The 19,721-nt window shown below is 41.3% G+C and overlaps 1 protein-coding gene across 2 annotated transcripts in view; it reads right to left on the reverse strand.

Annotated features, from left to right (window-relative positions):
* Nucleotides 1–999, reverse strand: part of LOC138978854 (uncharacterized) — a 42,394-nt gene extending 41,395 nt beyond the window's left edge. For both annotated transcript variants that reach the window (XM_070351658.1, XM_070351657.1), the window contains exon 1: nt 881–999. The gene's annotated coding sequence lies outside the window, so the exon portion shown is untranslated. The remainder of the gene's footprint in view (nt 1–880) is intronic.
* Between the last annotated feature and the right edge of the window lie 18,722 nt (nt 1,000–19,721).

The following is a 19,721-nucleotide window of genomic DNA, read 5'->3' on the forward strand; positions in this document are numbered from 1 at the left end:
AAAATCAAACATTCATAAGAACTTAAACCCTTAAAGTGAACAAACAAGAGATACAACAAACAAAACCAATGATGCTATGCCCACTTATTGATCTTCGAATGTGATTGAGGTGTTTTCCATTATGGTCGCAGCAATGATGGTTTTTTATGTGTGTTTTTTTAGGATTTTGTTAAATTAATAACAAGATTCAGGCGAGAAGCGAGAGATAAACTTGAACACATACACGCACAGAATAAACAACGAGAGAACGCGTCTGGAAAATAATTGCTGTGCAAACAAAAATGTTACAAAAGAAACGGAGAAGCATTGCAGAGCAAACGATGAAAAGGGAACTAGAGACAAACGGGAAGGGAAAGAAAGAAGAACGGGAGGTAGAGATGAAAGGAGAGAAGAAACTGGAGAAACAGACAGACAGGCAGACAGACAGCAGTTGTAAAACACACCTGACAGAATAAATGAAGAGAAATGGGTTTGTTCAAGGAAAGCTTACTAAATCCGGAATAAACATTACGGCACAGTAATTTTCAGGGAGAAATAGTGATGCGAACTGCTGACACATAGCCTGTAACGACCTGAAACTAAAAGGATGTTGTTCAAATGTATTTTCTCTTACAAATAAGCCCAAATGGCCCCACACATTTCGGTAATTTTTCGAAGTTTAACGAACTATTTTGCTATAATTAGAAGAACTGCTCGGGAGTGTAATAGATATCTTAATTTCAAAAGTGTGATAAATAGTCAACAGACAGATAAAGTTTGAAGGAAAATAACACGCGAATGAACTATTTATCAAAGAGATAAAATGCAGCGCGTTTTGCGAAGTCATGTTATGAACACTACCATTTTGACATAAGAACATTCTAATCACAGAAACACTTACCTGCACAATCGGGGGTACTTGTGTCAAACGCACTCCCTGCATCAGAACTGAAAGGTGTTCCTTTTCCAGTGTGACTTTATATTGTGACGCCACACTTAGGTAAACTACAATATATATATATCTGATATATATATTATATATATACATATACACACAGGTATCCCCCCTGCTCCACTGTCAGCTGGAGATGATCGCTGCACATTTCGATTTTCCGGTCTCCGCCACCTTATTGAGTCTGTATTGCAAATAAAGTGTTGAGGTAAATGCCTGTCAGTTTGAATGGAAGATAAATGCAATGTAAAAAGGTATTTGTTGTTGTGATAACATGTTCTGTTTGATTAAGGGTATTCAGCTGGTATTTCCTTGTTTGCATTACCTATTTTATTCATGTTTTTATTACTTAGTTAGTGGAAGAATCTTTTGTATGTATGTTTGATGGTGTATGCTTTTAATTAAGCGTTGCTGACTATGAATGTAGATGTAAATGCTTGTATAACTGTGTTTTAATTTTAGATGTGTCAAGCGCAAAGAGCATAATTGCAAAGTTATGATGTTGCGCTATATAAATGCTCATTTATTATTATTATTATTATTATTATGTAGACTTGAAAAGCCACTTGTAAATTTTGATAAATTAATTCAGTAAAAAGATTCTATCTCTACGCGGGAAGCTTTTAGCATGTTTATTGTTGGCATGTGACCAAGTAGAGGGTTTTTTTGTCCCATATAAAAGCCTTCGCAGATCTGATGTAATGCGCAGCACTCTTTTCACGGAGAGGCCTTTGTCTTGAAAGGTAGTTGCCTTCTCGTGTTGATCATAAATTCATCCTGTGTAAATGATCATGCTAACCCATCCTGAACTCAGGTCAAAATGAGTTCGGCTCATTCTCTCCCTGACCGGGCGCGACAGTCCTACGCGAATCTATCAAAACTAGGAATACAGAGTTATCTCCCATATGTTTTTCGCGAGCACTGATCTAAATTTGAGACCAGTGTTCGCGAGACGAAAATGATTGCAGATTGGCCGACTTCGACAGTGATCTCCGTTCTGTTCTTCACAGTTATGATAAAGACATCGTTCTGAGGTCAAAACAAGTCGAAATTTTGGGACTGCTGCCGGAAGGAGACCGTAATATATGGTTGCATCACTACAGAAAAAATCGTCTGCTTCAGCGAACGCCGAAACCAAACGGTTGATTATCACGTGACACTTTTGCCATATTCAGAGTTGTTTGCACAGTAAATACAGCCGCTAAAAAATAGCTCCCTTGAAACTGTCTTACAAATCAATTCCTTTGTAATTTAAAAATTACACAACACCATGAAAAATCATTATCGACGATCGCGAATCTGCTTATATCAATAATACATTACAAAAAGCTCTAAATATGTAAAAAAAAAAAAAAATAATAATAATTTTAAAAAAAATTAAAAAATTTAAAAAAATCGGTTTCCTTGTCTGTTAAAAATTTTTAAAAAATCGGTTTCCTTGCCAGACAAGGAAACTCAAGGCATCCTGTCAGGGAGAGAATGAGCCGAACTCATTTTGACCTGAGTTCAGGATGCATGCTAACCCTCCACAGATCTGTCCACTGTTTTACAATGGGATAAAAGCTTCTTTCCACTTACACACATACTAAAACTCAACAGTCTTGATACTTTCCGTGCTGACTGGGGAATGTTTTTGTGAAATTATATTACCAGACAGACATAATTTATTTGTCACTTACTTCTTCTTCTTCGTTCAAGGGCTGAAACTCCCACGTTCACTCATGTTTTTGCAACGAGTAGGATTTTACGTGTATGGCCGTTTTTACTCCGCCATTTAGGCAGCCATGCATAATTATGCCGATTCCAGAGGATGCATGCTGGGTATAGTATTTTCCTGTTTCTAAACCCACCGAACTCTGACATGGATTATGAGATGGTTTCCGTGCGTACTTGGTCTTGTAGTTGGCGTGTACACACGAAGGTATCACTTACGTATTTGGTGCAAAAACATCTTCCCCCTGTGTACAGGGAGTAGACAAGGCTGACGGTCGGTGGGGTGTGTTTGAGTTACATCATTATTTGTTCCCATGTAAACGCCTAACGGTATTGGCGTTAACCGGTAATTACCGGTACTTTACCGGTTGAAATTAGAAAATACCGGAAACAAAATGGGCTGCCGGTATGACCTATTTTTAGAACTACCGGGTTTTTTTCCGCTGGTAAATCAACAAAACTAGTACTGTGAGTTGGACTCTAACTGTATGGTTCCACTGGTTCCAATGACCAGCCTACGGTATTATTCTGGACAGTTTGCATTATAAACGTTTGTGTACCGGTTTGAAAAAATACTAGCGCCATCACTGGCCTAAACTTATCGGCTGTGGGGGTACAGAAGGGATTCTATTGTACCGTCAAAGACTTCTTGCAGTTAGGACGAACTTGTCTCCTTGAAAAACGGCTCACGTTGCTATTTGACAACCGGTGTAGCGAATTCAGATTCCTCCCGACTTCAGGTTTCCGATTTGTTGTATACCCGAGACTGAAATGTTGTTTCCTGGTCAAATTAAAGAAGTACACGTATTTAAGGGAGAAAAGCATGTCAGTTTCTTGAAAGTAAAGGAAATTGGTGTTGACATGTAATAGAGTGTGACATGAAGTTCTTGTACATCATTGTAAAGAGTGTGAATGACGTTTTAGTTTAGATGTCAAGCGCTTAGAGCAAGCCTTTTTAACGAAAGTTTTTGATTTAGCGCTATATAAATGTTCTTACTATTATTATTATTATTTCACCCCAAAATTCAATTTCTTTGAAAACGTGCACCGAGTGGTTACGTCCCTCGAATGAGAAGGAAATTCGAAGGATTTTAGGATGAAGCAAATTTCTAAGCTTAAATAAAAATAAAATTGGTTGAACGAATTTGACACCATGAATGTGAAGCCCATTAGCTAGATCATCAGTACTATGGAAGGGAGGGGGGCTTTTCAGTGTGGAGTTTATACAAGATCAACGAGGCCGAATCAGAAACCTGAAGTCGGGAGTAATCTGAATTTGCTACACCGGACTACTTCACTACTAATAGATGTAGGCTACTAGTTCGACGCGTGGGGTAGGATATGAAACGCCAACGCTGTCCACTAATCTAACCCCTTGTCTTGACGTTCAGCAAAAGCGTCTCGTAGTCACATTCAGGTTTAGAGGACCTCGGGGCTAGCTTGGAAACGCGATGATGAATGGCTGGGTACCGGATAGATACTTGTTGTGGCTTGTCTTTTTGGAGTGCATGAAGTTAATAGAGCCCTGGGTCGAGGTACACGAGAAAGTTACCAACCGGGTGGGAGTCAGCGACGGTGTTGGATTGGTTGAATTTGAGATTTGATGTGATTTCAACCAATCAGGCCCCGCGGTTTGTTCTCTCCCGTTTGGGTGGCACCCACTTGCGCTTCGTGCATCTCAGCCCTGTTGATCTAGTTGGGACTGGTATTGTTTGTGTCTGGAAAAGTACAGTCCACTTGAGAACATTCCTGTTTCGAGATAATGAAGTATGCAGAGCTAGGTAGTTTCTCAGCGTATCGCTTGGCTTTTTAACGTTCAGCTATGAGAGATTCAAGTCAGAACAGGTCGCACTGATACCGAACGGAAACGCCGTACGACATCGATTTGGTACGTGAGATATCCATGTAAATACCCCCCGGCCCCCCCCCCCCCCCCCCCCCCCCCGCCCCCCCCCTCCCCCACAACCCTAGGGGGAAAACGTCTCTTCAACTGGGAAATGAAAAAATCATTTCGATTCCGAGTCTACCGAAAACATTTAGACAAAACCTGACCAACTGTAGAACACTACCGGAGTTATTTAACCAGAAAACAAGTCCCGTCAGGCGAAAATACAACATTTAGTCAAGTAGCTGTCGAACTCACAGAATGAAACTGAACGCAATGCCATTTTTCAGCAAGACCGTATACTCGTAGCATCGTCAGTCCACCGCTCATGGCAAAGGCAGTGAAATTGACAAGAAGAGCGGGGTAGTAGTTGCGCTAAGAAGGATAGCACGCTTTTCTGTACCTCTCTTTGTTTTAACTTTCTGAGCGTGTTTTTAATCCAAACATATCATATCTATATGTTTTTGGAATCAGGAACCGACAAGGAATAAGATGAAAGTGTTTTTAAATTGATTTCGACAATTTAATTTTGATAATAATTTTTATATATTTAATTTCCAGAGCTTGTTTTTAATCCAAATATAACATATTTATATGTTTTTGGAATCAGAAAATGATGGAGAATAAGATGAACGTAAATTTGGATCGTTTTATAAATTTTTATTTTTTTTTACAATTTTCAGATTTTTAATGACCAAAGTCATTAATTAATTTTTAAGCCACCAAGCTGAAATGCAATACCGAAGTCCGGGCTTCGTCGAAGATTACTTGACCAAAATTTCAACCAATTCGGTTGAAAAATGAGGGCGTGACAGTGCCGCCTCAACTTTCACGAAAAGCCGGATATGACGTCATCAAAGACATTTATCAAAAAATGAAAAAAACGTTCGGGGATTTCATACCCAGGAACTCTCATGTCAAATTTCATAAAGATCGGTCCAGTAGTTTAGTCTGAATCGCTCTACACACACGCACGCACGCACGCACATACACCACGACCCTCGTCTCGATTCCCCCCTCTACGTTAAAACATTTAGTCAAAACTTGACTAAATGTAAAAATATGCCTGCAGTGTAGGTTTTTTTTATTATATGCTTTTTGGTGTGTGTATGTGTGTGTGTGTGTGTGTGTGTGTGTGTGTGTGTGCGTGCATGTGTGTGTGTGTGTGTGTGTGTGTACGTGTGAGTGTGTGTGTGTGTGTGTGTGTGTGTGTGTGTGTGTTTTCTGTGGTGTGTGCGGATTAAGTCAAGTTGTTCTTCTTATTGTTGTTTATCAGCTACACCGCCTGCGCGCGAGATGTGCTCTCGCCACTGTACCACATCTGCTTATGAAGAGCGGGCGGTGTTTGACGTATTGATGTTTCAATCAGCACGTGCCCTTGTAGTCATCACCCGGCCATCGGTGTGTCTTTCTCATTAGCGAACACATGAGGAAATCTGGCTGGCTGGCTGGCTGTCTTGTCCGTCTGTCTGCCTATCTGTCTGCCTGCCTGTCAATCTGTCTGTCAGTCTGTCTGTCTGTCTGTCTGTCTGTCTTGTCCGTCTGTCTGCCTATCTGTCTGCCTGCCTGTCAGTCTGTCTCTCTGTCTGTCTGCCAATCTGTCTGTCTGTCTGTCTGTCTGCCAGTCTGTCTGTCTGTCTGTCTGTCAGTCTGTCTGTCTGTTTGTCTGTCTGTCTGTCTGTCTGTCTGCCTGTCTGTCTGTTTGTCTGTTTTTTTTTCTGGTGTAATCTGTAAGTGTCTCGTTGCGTATGTCAGTGCGGTGCGGGTGGGGGTGAATGTGTGGATGTATGTGTGATTTGTGTGTAACCTGTTGTGCAAAGGGGGCGACTGGTGAACAGATTTCCATACCAGGAATACCACCTATAGCTACACACAAGAAACAAATCTTGTCCATGATGACCCAGATGACTCGTGTTCACTGAGGGGAAAGACAAACATTGCAAGAAACCCACAACGACCATACATTGTACAGACAAATAAAATAAGTTTTTTCAGTATTTCGCAGTTGATTTTTGAGAAAAAAAAGTGTTAACTCTTTTGAGAATACGTTCTCAGTCCGGCCTTGCAAGTCAGCCGTGCGTGACCGTCGAGAGGCAGTCAGGCTTGTGTCTATGACGTGTGACCGTAGTTTGCATACATATCACCCTGCTTTATTTATTGCTATGCCTGAGTGCGTTATCATTGTGTGTGTGTATGTGTGTGTATGTGTGTGTGTGTGTGCGTGCGTGCGTGAGTGAGTGTGTGTGTGTGTGTGTGTGTGTGTGTGTGGTTGTGTTTTCTGACGAACGTAACACGTTATGGTATTATGATCAATTAAAGAAAATTAGCAAAGCACATTACAGTTGTCTGGAAAAAGTGAAGAGGTTTTAAACATTTTTTTATCTAACGTTTTTACACTTCCACATGCATGCGCCCGCACAAACACACAGATGCACGCCGCAGGGGTTCACGCGCATACACGCAGACGGTTGCGCATACACACGCACAAACGCACGTATCCATTAGGATAGGCACACACCGCACACATTCTCACACAAATCCACACACACACACACACACACACACACACTCACTCAATCACACACACACACACACACACACACACACACACACTTACACACAAACTCAAACACACGGCACACTCACATCCCCCCTAGACACACGCTCATGCCCCTCCCACACACAAAGCCGCTAGCACGATTATTGACCTCAAATAAACTTTAAACTGTGATATTCTTTTGACCAGGAGTTTAACACTGATCTTCCTCGTAGTAACGTGGCAGTGACAGTCAACGCCCACAGAGCTGCCACGGACACAAGTCTCTTCTTAAAGGCACAGTGCTCCCCATGCAAACCATTCGTCTCACCATCTCAGACCTTTTTGTTTGTTTGTTTGTTTGCTTAACGCCCAGCCGACCACGAAGGGCCATAACAGGGCGGTGCTGCTTTGACATATATAACGTGCGCCACACACAAGACAGAAGTCAGATTTTTTTATGAGTGTATTTCTTAAAAGCCCTTAGTTGACTTCTTTTTACCAAAAATTCAGTGACAAAGCTTCGCGAAGCAGTCTTATTGAAGTCAACTTCGCCTATAGCTAAATAACTCTGTCGTGATTTTCAATAAGCGTCGGGGAAGAGTTTCGCCCCGCTTACCTCGTACAAGCAGGACTCGAAACACATGGTCGACCAGTTAAAGCAACGATCGCAGCGAATAACTGACTGACTAACTGACTAATTTATCAAATAAGCAGCCAGAGTGTTGAGTTTTTGTATGTGTTCGATTGGAGGGATGTTCTTATACCACGAACAAGCCACATCTGAGATTGTCAACCGAACTGTTTTCGCGGGAAGGAGTGTGCATTTAAATATGTCACAATGAAAAAGTCAACATTGGATGCTGCCGTTGGCTCTTGGTTCTCGCATCTTATTGTGCTATGCACACTATCATCTACTGCGTATTTACCCAGAATAGAGGGGGGGCGATGCTTTACCACGTGCACCGGGAATGGGATTTTTACAAACTATTCAAGTTATCTCCGCATGTTTCGAAAAAAAAGGACCCACAGTTTTTGTCTAACGATCTCAACAGTATTCTGAGGGTCACCATGGGGGGTGGGGGGAGGGGGGGGGGTCTGTGCTCGTGCACGTTGAGGCCAAAAGTGCCATGCACGGTGCACGTTACGAAAAAGCTCCATGCACGATGCACGCCGGACCTCTGTGCACGGTGCACGCTACGAGAATTTCCCCATTCCTATGCACGTTACGTCCAAAAAGCCCATTCCCGGTGCACATACGAAAAGAAAGTCAAAGCTACCATCTATCTAGAACTGGATGTTTAGTTTCATTATCATGCGTATTCAGTAGGAATGGTATAACAAAAGGAATACGCAATAGGTGACACAGACACACACACACACACACACACACACACACACAAGCACGCACAAGCACGCATGCACACACACACATATACACACACACACACGCATACACACACACACACACACACACACACACACACACACACACACACACACACACACACGATTTAAACAGCCTTTTCTTTAACACAATGGTTTCCCCGCAAGCCTCACCCGGATCTAAAGCAGAAACCTTTTTCGACCTTTCTAAAAAAAATCTGGGTCTGAATAGTCGTTTGCGCAATGCCCTCATGCCGCTTAATGGAGAATGTTCTGCTTTCGGTCGGCTCGAGAGCCAGTGGGAGTCGCATTCAAGTCCAATTTTCATGCCTGAGGAGCTGCTTCTTAAACAGTAGGGGCCGTGATGAAAACTGCATTGTGTATCATATAATGGATGTCAAATGTGCATTGAAAGTGTGCAAATGTGACGAATACATTATACTCGGTAATAGCGGGTGACCGGGTATATTTTCCGTTGGACCCCACTGCGCCACACCGGCTCCGAGTCTGTGCCTTTAAGGAAAGAGATACCTGTATCTTTTAACTCCACCCGTAAAACAAGTGCGCATCTCAGTTCACAATCCGTAGACAGCACTCAAAAACATTATACCGATTCTTCATGTAAACAGCAGAAGTTATGATTTTGGCAGATGAAAGATAGTTTAGTGTCAGTTTGGTGTCACATTTTAAGTAAGTCCATTTCAATATTTCAACCACGGGAACATTATTCTTCATGCCAGCAATAAGATTAGAGCGAAAACGAGAATATTTATTCTATACTGCATCAGCACGCAAAATAAATCTTGGAAATACTTGATCCACTTTTTAACACTTACTTCTGTTTGGAGAGGAATTATAACGTAGGGTGTTTCCGTCAAAAGAATAATTTCAACTGTAGTTAGCAGATAAAAGCGCTGGCATTTTCACATTTTTGTGTGCTTGGAAAAGTAAACGGAGTAAGTGTAAGGAAGATGCTGTGGTTTTAGTTTTCGGGAATGTAAATGATCGGGGTGTGTGTGTGTGTATGCGTGTGTGTGTGTGTGTGTGTGTGCGTGCGTGCGTGCGTTCGCGTGTGCGTGCGTGCGTGCGTGCATGTGTACACAGTCTGCCATCCCGATTTCTTTCATGATTATTTCTGGCAGCAATGCCTCTCTTCAAAGACTGCTTTCACACCGGTAATGAACAGCACATCTGAAGAAAAAAAAATTAAACAGAGAGCGTGTGTTTGGCTGTCTGCCTGTCTGTCTCTTTGTGTCTGTGTCTGTGTTTCCGTTTGTCTGTCTGTTTGTTTGTCTGTCTGTCTGTGGTGAGCTAGAATATTCATGTGTAAAAAAAAAACCTGCGTTTAATGTGCAGTGATTGCAAAACTGACTTGAGGTTAACGGGAGGGTATGACACAAGGGGAAAAAGGGGGGGGGGTGAGGGGGGGGGGGTATGGATGTTCTCTTTGAAGATATTGAAAGAGCAAGCACTGATGATCACGATGAGGAACCTTACAGTGTGACTGTGTCGAACGTTAACTTTATTGTGCATGCTTTCACACGGCAAAATTGCGTACTGTTTTTTATCTGTTCTCGGCTTCACTTACCTGCACAGTCACACGCACAAATGCATACACGCACAGTATACGCGCGCACGCACACAGACACCGGGACACACACACACTTTCACACACACACACACACACACACACACACACACACACACACACACACACACACACACACACACACACAAGAAAAGCAAGCACGGTTTACAGAACAGCAATCTTTCTTTCCACAACTGTGGCACGGATTCGCAAAATCCAGAGTTAAACACATGAATCCAAACATTGTCCCGGACTTGCATGGTCGACAGTAATAGCATCGCAGTACAAACAACTGATTTGCTTTCAATGATTTTGGCTTTTATCTGATACTCTTGATCGAGAGCACGCGTGTACGCTTATGTTTTGATTCTAAACAATCTTGTTCGCAAATACTACCAAAAGGAGCTTGTGTGTGTATGATCATTTCCTTTGCGAAGTTTTCAAGACCACGCGCGCACGCGTATGTTTTGACTTAAAACAATCCTTTTCACAAATACCAGCGAAAAGAGCTTGTTTGCACGGGTGTGTTATCGTTTCCATATTATTTCCAGGGTGTAGTCTTCAGTCGGAATTCTACCGTTGGATCATCAGAATTTTGTCCCAAAGAAAGTAGTGAGAAGGAACGTGACTTTGAGATATCAGTGATGATTTGAATTCATTTGCTGAAGTGGGTGGTTTGAGTGTTGGTCGACGTTGGTTGCTAGGAAAAACTGAGTTATTGCTTGGAATGGGTTTAGGACCGGCTTGGTTTTGGGTTGTGTGGTGGTCATTGGGTGGGGGAGGGGGACGGGGGTGGAGAGAGAGGTTAGAGTATGATTCCTGATTTCATAGTTCTAGGCCCTCACTACAACGGTTGGTCATCCCTGGCCTATAGAAGCTGGGGTCGTGTCTTTGCTGTTGATTAGTGTCAATAATGAAGCGCCGAAAAGCCCATCAAATATTCCTGTCCGTAGACCACCACTGAAGTGTGTGTGTGTGTGTGTGTGTGTGTGTGTGTGTTTGTGGATTTACAGCCATATGCGGACCAAATGGGACCAAATGGGGTCGTCCATCGCTATATCGCAGCAATTTGCGGACATCGGCCGAAAAATGCGACTATCTGCGGACGTCCTCAAATAGGCGGTCTTTGGTCCGCAAATAGCTGCAATATAGTGACGGATGTCCGCAGATAGCTACACCTCCCTAAAAATGGAAATGCAAGTTGTCCTCATATTGCTGCAATATAGGTGTGGACAACGAGCCCTGTTTTACACAGATTTGATATCCATTGTCATATCCATTTTCAGATTATACACAGATTTTACACATTTGCAGAGCAGCTCTGTATTTAGTGCGTACTGTTGCAAGCGATTTTACGTAGTTTTCAAACTGCTGTAAAATATGAACCAGATAAAGCACGTCAAAAACAAAAGCAGATTTGCGGAGGACACTTAATGGCTGTCCGATTAGTAAATAGTGTGCAGTTGCTGTCTTATGTTCACTTCCTCATAAAGTGTGTAATACGGGGTAAACAAGGTACACAAATCGTAAAAATGCATTTTTGTCATTGAGGTAAAGATAGTCGTTGACGAATTTCATCCCTCTTTATGATCTACCAACGTTTTAAACAATCACATAAGTGAACAAGGTGTTGTTAACTGCAACGTGTGTGTACTACATGTACAGACATGAACTACACTACTCGTCATAAAAAAACACTTCACACATGCGTTTGAGGGCAGATGTTTCTGATGAGTACTGGAAAGGCCGTTTATTCCCCTAACTTATTCAGTGAAAAGATTGAGTTTACATGACGTAGTGTCGATACAGTGGAACCTACAATACAGACATCCCCCAAAATCAAATTCACAAAATCAAGGTTCCCGCGTTAAAATTGACAACAAATCAGAACTGCTAAAACGAAACATGTTAAGCATGTCCTTAGACAGAACAATCAAATCTGCATCCAACTCAGTCAGCTTTGTTCACATATCCTGTCTACCAAGGACGCGGTGTAGGTGCCAATCCTCTCAGAAGGCATAAAAGGCAGTTTTTGAAGCCGTTTTAGCGGGTAATGAGACAAAAAATGATACATTTGAGTAACTCGCCAACGCATTACCTTCAAACTTTTGGAGATTGGTGCTAACACGTGTCGTAAAGTAAATACGGAATTTCAAGTCATTTGAGACATTACTGCCCACCTCTGTCAAAAGACAGCAAGTCCAAAAAACACGTTTTGAGAAAAACGTGTTTTTTTGTTCTGATCTATATATTTAAAGCAAAGACATTCTCGATTAAAGTTTTACTGGAAGTAAGCGTCTGCATGCATTCTGCATTTTTTGCTTTAGTTTCTTTCAAAAATTTGGTTCAATGAAAAAACTATGAGCAAATTAGTGGACTTACTGTGTTCTGCCTAGGTTTTCTTGAGACTCGGGTTTGTTCAAAACAACGGCAGATCACAGCAAAGGGGACTCATTGTGTTCTGCCTATGTTTTCTTGAGACTCTGGTTTGTTAAAAACATCGGCAGATCACAGCAAAGCGGACTTGCTGTGTTCTGTATACTTTTCCGTGCAACAGATTCAAGTCAAAAATGCCAGCCCACATCAAAATAGGCCAAAGTAATCGAATATTTGGCCTTATCCCATGTAAAAGTCTAGCCCTATATGAGAGTCGAATCGGTTACAGGTGAAAGATTGAGCCTTTAAGAATATCTTCCTTCCTGTGTCAACCATCTTGTATATCGCATTCAGGAAAGGAGCATCTTTCCCCCGGGATTCAACCCCAACATCCGCAGCCTGTCTTTATTGACATGATTCGTTATTCGTAACTATATAGACCAGGGATATTAGATCAGCAAAATGCTGCGTTCTGTAATGAGTGGAATGCCTTTCTTGACATGATTCGTAACACATAGCTATATAAACCAGGGATATTAATTCAGAAAAATACTGTGTTCTACATCGGAAGTAGCAAGACTCGATTGTTGGTGAGTGTCAAAGTGCAATGATGCTGTTTATCCCAGGATAAAAACATGGTAGATGAAAAGGGATGTACCAGATGATTTTCACGGGGAAGAGAGTATCCTTAATCAGTGCCACACGATGTCTGCACCCAGATCCTGGGAGAATGTGCACGAGAGTATTACCAACTCAGTGGGTGCCAGCTGCGTGCTCGGATTGGTTGAAATCACGCCTGCAAACCCCAATTCAACCAATCAGACACGGGGGCTGACTCGTGCACACCAATGTTTCTCGAAGTAATGTACATCCGGGTACCGATCGACTCATACTGAGTTGTCAGGGTGAAGGTCCATGGCTGTCAAAACAGTGTCAGAGCCATGAAGACAATAAGCACTCTACTATATCACAAGTGTCGGGGCCATGCAGCACTGTACAATATCAGAAGTGTCAAGCAGACATGACTGTTTCGAGGAGTTCGCAGAGTAGACACAGGTCCTATAAATCTAAATTCAAAAGCCATTAATGTCTTTGGGAATGTGTTTTGTTACTCCTTGTCCTCTTCCTCCCCTCTCCCTTTTTTCTCCCTCCTCCTCCTCCCCCCTGTCTTGGTTCTAGTCGAGTGATATGTCGGGCAATAACTCTCTATCCGAAGGTCCGCGTTGCTTTGTGACACAGGCACACTACCCATTTGCATCTTAAAATAATATTATACTATCCGCATTGTGTACGTGGTGTTTTTCCCCTCGTATAGTTACATTGGGTCAAGTTTTGACTAAATGTTATAACATTGACTAGGATTTGGGACGATGGTTGTGGCGGTGTGTGTGTGTGTGTGTGTGTGTGTGTATGTGTGTGTGTGTGTGTGTGTGTGTGTGTGTGTGTGTGTATGTATGTGTGTGTGTGTGTGTGTGGGTGGGTGTGTTTGTGTGGGTGTGTGTGTGTGTGTGTGTGTGTGTATGTATGTGTGTGTGTGTGGGTGGGTGGGTGTGTTTGTGTGGGTGTGGGTGTGTGTGTGTGTGTGTGGGTGTGTGTGTGTGTGTGTGTGTGTGTGTGTGGGTGGGTGTGTTTGTGTGGGTGTGGGTGTGTGTGTGTGTGGGTGTGTGTGTGTGTGTGTGTGTGTGTGTGTGTGTGTGTGGGTGTGTGTGTGTGTGTGTGGGTGTGTGTGTGTGTGTGTGTGTGTGTGTGTGTGTGTGTGTGTAAAAAGAAGGAGAAAAACAAGAAGAGGGAGAAAAAAAAGAGAAACAACTTTTTTTTTAATTGATCAAATATTTAGCGTTTGTAATAATAATAATAATAATAATAATTGTCAGTAAGTACTGGTGTCACATGACTGATGTGAACCAGTTGATTGGCTAATGGCGATGCGCTAAAACTGTTAGCGCACTCTTGGAGTGCGCTAACTTTTCCACAGAGCGTATTCTTCCGCCCTTTGCCTAAGCGAGACTGTGCTCTCATCCTCAGAATTAATTAATGACATGTAGCTTATATTCTCCACAATACCAAATGACCATAAATTCCCTGCTTCTCAATTAAAGCAGAAGTGGGTTTTTTTCTGACAGATTGCATGTGCCTGTGCCAGTGCCAGTGATCTAAAAATAGAAGCCGCTGTGTTTCATCTAATTTTCGCCGACTTGCATAGATTCTTCTCATATGCCGTGTTAGTGGCATGTAGCTTATCATCCACATTACCAAATGATGAGTTAGTATACAATTCCCAGCGGCTAACAGAAAACACAAGTGTTATTCCGATAACGTACCAGCTAGACCAGTTTGGAAGACTGACTCGATCGACTCTGTAGCAGACTACACAGAAATACGACTACATCAGTTCAGTAAATGAATGGTTTCCGAATTATTATTTCAAGGCAAGAACAATCGTAATCCAAAACGTGTAAGGTTCAGAACGTTCTTACCATATATAAGACTTATTGCAGTGGTTCGATTGCCCAGGTACTTCCTAGCAGTAGCAGACGACATTAACCCCGCTCAGCAAATTAACTTGTTGGGCAAATGTGAACGAAAAAACGATGGGGATATAATACGTGTAGGGTTCAGAGCATTCTTACCGTTCATATTTAGTACCAGACTCCCCGATGAGTGAAGATACCACACGAGAAACATGCCACATTTATTTTGAAAATGTACTTTCCGTCGACCGTGGCAAGGGGCAAAACTCTGCACAGTCAATCTGTCGAAGCTCGATGAAGGTTTCGAATCGCAAATAACTATGAGCACAGTCCTTTCTCCGAGTTTAAATGAGGTCTCTATGAAAGATCATCACTTTTTAGCTTAACGCTACACTGGAATTTACCAACAGAAATTAAAACAAGAGTTTGCGTGTGACGAAAGCACGACACACTTGAGACAGCCCACACAAAAGTAGATCCAGTGACACAAACCTGACCACACAGTTACGCCTATCCAAATGCGCGTTGCAAAATGTGCGTTTTGAATCTTCTTTTTTCTCTGGTGGTACTGACAATATCGTTATTGAAACAATCCCAGTGCACTAAGGGATTTATAGAGCAAATCTCGAAAATAATTATTGAACTCAGCGCTATGCGCTTCGTTCAATAATGAATTTTCTCGATTTGCTCTATAAATCCCTTAGTGCACTGGGATGTCTCAATAACTTAAATAATAATAATAATAATAATAATAATTGTCAGTAAGTACTGGTGTCACATGACTGATGTGAACCAGTTGATTGGCTAATGGCGATGTGCTAAAACTGTTAGCGCACTCTTGGAGTGCGCTACAGTGCGCTAACATTTCCACAGAGCGTATTCTTCCGCCCTTTGCCTAAGCGAGACTGTGCTCTCATCCTCAGAATTAATTAATGACATGTAGCTTATATTCTCCACAATACCAAATGACCATAAATTCCCTGCTTCTCAATTAAAGCAGAAGTGGGTTTTTTTTCCTGACAGATTGCATGTGCCTGTGCCACAGTGCCACTGATCTAAAAATAGAAGCCGCTGTGTTTCATCTAATTTTCGCCGATTTGCATAGATTCTTCTCATATGCCGTGTTAGTGGCATGTAGCTTATCATCCACATTACCAAATGATGAGTTAGTATACAATTCCCAGCGGCTAACAGAAAACACAAGTGTTATTCCGATAACGTACCAGCTAGACCAGTTTGGAAGACTGACTCGATCGACTCTGTCATACGTAGCAGACTACACTGAAATACGACTGCATCAGTTCAGTAAATGAATGGTTTCCGAATTATTATTTCAAGGCAAGAACAATCGTAATCGCTCCTCTGTAGACACTAGAATATTCTGTCTATCTTCTTTTAGTCGCAAACAGCACGGCCAGAGAGCCTTCTCCCACTCTGCTGCCGTTGCGTGGAACTCTCTTCCTTACTCTATCCGACACTGCCAAACACTTTGTTCCTTCAAATCAAACCTTAAAACACACTTCTTCACACAGTATTTTGATTAATTTTATTTCAACATGGTGCATTTTTGATCAGGTGTTTGAATGTTTGAATGCTTTGCCTGTGTTAGTATGCTTGCAGCTTGTATTGATGTAGTGTTTCGTTGTTCACTTGTGTGCTGAATGCTGCGGTGTATATGTATGTTTCATTTTTTTTTCATTGTAAAGCGCTTAGAGAATGTAAAGCGCTCTATAAATCTCCCATATTATTATTATTATAATCGAAAACGTGTTGGGGTTCAGAACGTTCTTACCATATAAGACTTATTACCAGCCTGCCTCATGCGTGCAGACTCAGTGCAGACTGCAGTGGTTCGATTGCCCTAGCCTAGCAGACGACATAAACCCCGCTCAGCAAATTAACATGTTGGGCAAATGTGAACGAAAAAACGATGGGGATATAATACGTGTAGGGTTCAGAGCATTCTTACCGTTCATATTTAGTATCAGACTCCCCGATGAGTGAAGATACAACACGAGAAATATGCCACATTTATTTTGAAAATGTGTTAACCGTCGAGTCCTTCGAGTCAATTCTCCGAGTTCAAATGAGGTCTCTCTGAAAGATCATCACTGTTCAGCTTAACGCTACACTGGAATTTACCAACAGAAATTAAAATGCGTGTGACGAAAGCACGAAACACTTGAGACACCCCAGACACAAAAGTAGATCTTACTGTACACGACCTGACCACACAGTTATGCCTATTCAAATGCGCGTAGCAAAATGTGCGTTTGGAATCTTCTTTTTTCTACGGCGGTACTGACAATATTGTTATTGAAACAATCCCAATGCACTAAGGGATTTATAGAGCAAATCTCGAAAATAATTATTGAACTCAGCGCTATGCGCTTCGTTCAATAATGAATTTTCTCGATTTGCTCTGTAAATCCCTTAGTGCACTGGGATGTCTCAATAACTTAAATAATAGCTTGATATTTTTAAGTGCCTAACCTATGGCTCTAGGTCCTTTACAAAAGAACATATACAGAATAGAACAATTAAATGTTTTCGCATGTACGTGCGCCCGCGCATGCATAGGTATAATGGTTAATACTTGGATGGTTTTTCTTTTCTTTTTTCTCTCTACTTACTTTTTTGAAACACGCCGTTACTATGTTCAGCCATCGGAAGTTCGAGTTTGTCACACGCACAGAGGAAAACGGTACGCGCGTTGTGAGGTCACAATCTACGTCAGTTGCTGTGTTCTGCCGTTGTTTTTGGAGAACTTAAATTTGATTGAATGGACTTACTTTATCAGAATTAAGAAGCTAAACATCCTGAAAACTCAAAATTTACAGACAAAATGCGGGCTAGTGAGCTCATTATGATGGCATCAAAATCTCATTTTTGACAAAAATTGACTTACTGTGTTTTGTCAGAGGTGGGCAGATTAGGTCTGCTGTTATTTGTCATGTCAGAAAAAGTTCTTAAGTTGACGGTAGGTTTTTGCTGATTCATCGAAAACATTTATTTTGTTGAAATCTTCAAAACACTGCTAGATACGCCACATAATCAATTTCACGTACATATCTTATCAGACATGGGTGGTAAGAGGATTTCAACGCAAAAGTAGTTGTTAAGAAGTTGACTCATTGAGCGAAAATGTCGGCGTAGGCATTTTCCAAGAATTTTTGTGTGCGTTTAAACAAGGCCTCTGACGTCATATGTTTCAAAAACGGGAAAAACAGTGTTCAATCGATACATTATTAGAGAGAGAGAGAGAGAGAGAGAGAGAGAAGAGAGAGAGAGAGAGAGACAGTGTGTGTGAGAGAGAGAGAGAGAGAGAGAGAGAGAGAGAGAGAGAGAGAGAGAGAGAGAGAGAGAGAGAGAGAGAGAGAGAGAGAAACTGAAACTGAAACTGAAACTGAACTTTATTACCAAAGGATAGAGGTTTTAGGCAAAGCCTAATCTTACAACCTGTCCCTTATACAAACACTTAATACAGACGCACAGAATATAGATAGTAAAATTGACAAGGTTATTGTTTCTTACAGACGTACATAATGTAAATAGTAATAAGAAAAAGGGTTATGGTTTTGTATACACACTCAAAAACGGGAAAAACAATATAGTGTGGAAATTGCAGCATAATTGCAATAATGCATTGCATATAAACATCCAAAACAACTAATAACAAAAGGGAGAGAAAAAATGTAGGGAGGAATTGTCCCAATAATTTGCATGTATATCATTATCAATACATACACATAAAGAACAAATCAAAATACAAACATAACTTGACTAAATGTAAAAAGCACTAAAATATCAGACATGAAAAGTGTTCTATTTACCCATTAAGCGGGAATGAAACTGGCGCCTAAACGTTTTCACAGAGGAGGCATTTTGGAGGGGTAGGGGTATGGAATTCCATAGAGACGCTCCTGAGAAGGCTAAACTTGATTTATACAAATCTAGACGAGGGATGGGGGGAATCAGGTTCTGGGACCCATATCTTTTTGTGGCATGTCTGAAATGTAATTTTAAATATCCAGGAACATTATTGTTAATTACTTTGTACATAAAGACAGCTTTGTTTAGCGTCAACTGATCTTTCAAGGGAAGGAAATTAAGAAGCTTTAATTTATCATCTGTTGGCTTATTTGACTCATGCAGAATTAGTTTTGCAGCACGGCGATGAAGAGAATTGAGTCGTTTGAGATGAACATCACTGCAGTTATCCCAAAGTGTTGAAGCAAAGTTGATATGGGGCATTATGTGGGCGTAATAAAACAACTTGAGTGCTTCCACATCGGCATAATGTCTTAATTTAGACAATAAGTACAAATTTGTATATACTAATTTGCAAATTTTACTCAAGTGAGTTTGCCATTTCAATTCTTGATCAACGGTAACCCCTAATAATTTATGCTCTTTAACTTGTTGCACTTGAGTTGAATCAATTGACAGTTGAAGCTGTAAGGGTTTTAATTGGTGTTTTTGTCTAGTTGTAATCACCATACTTTTCGTCTTAACAGGGTGAATAACCATTGCATTAGTGGTGCACCATTCTGTCATCTCATCTATACTTGTTTGAAGAGATTGGTTGACGGCTACCAAAGACTTCTGACTGGTGTGGATTGATGAATCATCCGCAAAGAACTCACATCTTACTTTCTCATCTGACACATGCAGAGGTAAATCATTTATATAAATACAGAACAACATAGGTTCTAATACAGACCCTTGAGGCACACCACTTTTGACAAAATCATTCGATGAATACATATTGTGTCCGTTTTGAAAGATATAATTCGAAGAAGGCACAAGCAGAGTCATCTTTTAAGTAGCATTGT

Source organism: Littorina saxatilis, linkage group LG10 (genome assembly GCF_037325665.1).
Source record: "Littorina saxatilis isolate snail1 linkage group LG10, US_GU_Lsax_2.0, whole genome shotgun sequence".
In the NCBI taxonomy this organism is placed as follows: domain Eukaryota; kingdom Metazoa; phylum Mollusca; class Gastropoda; order Littorinimorpha; family Littorinidae; genus Littorina; species Littorina saxatilis.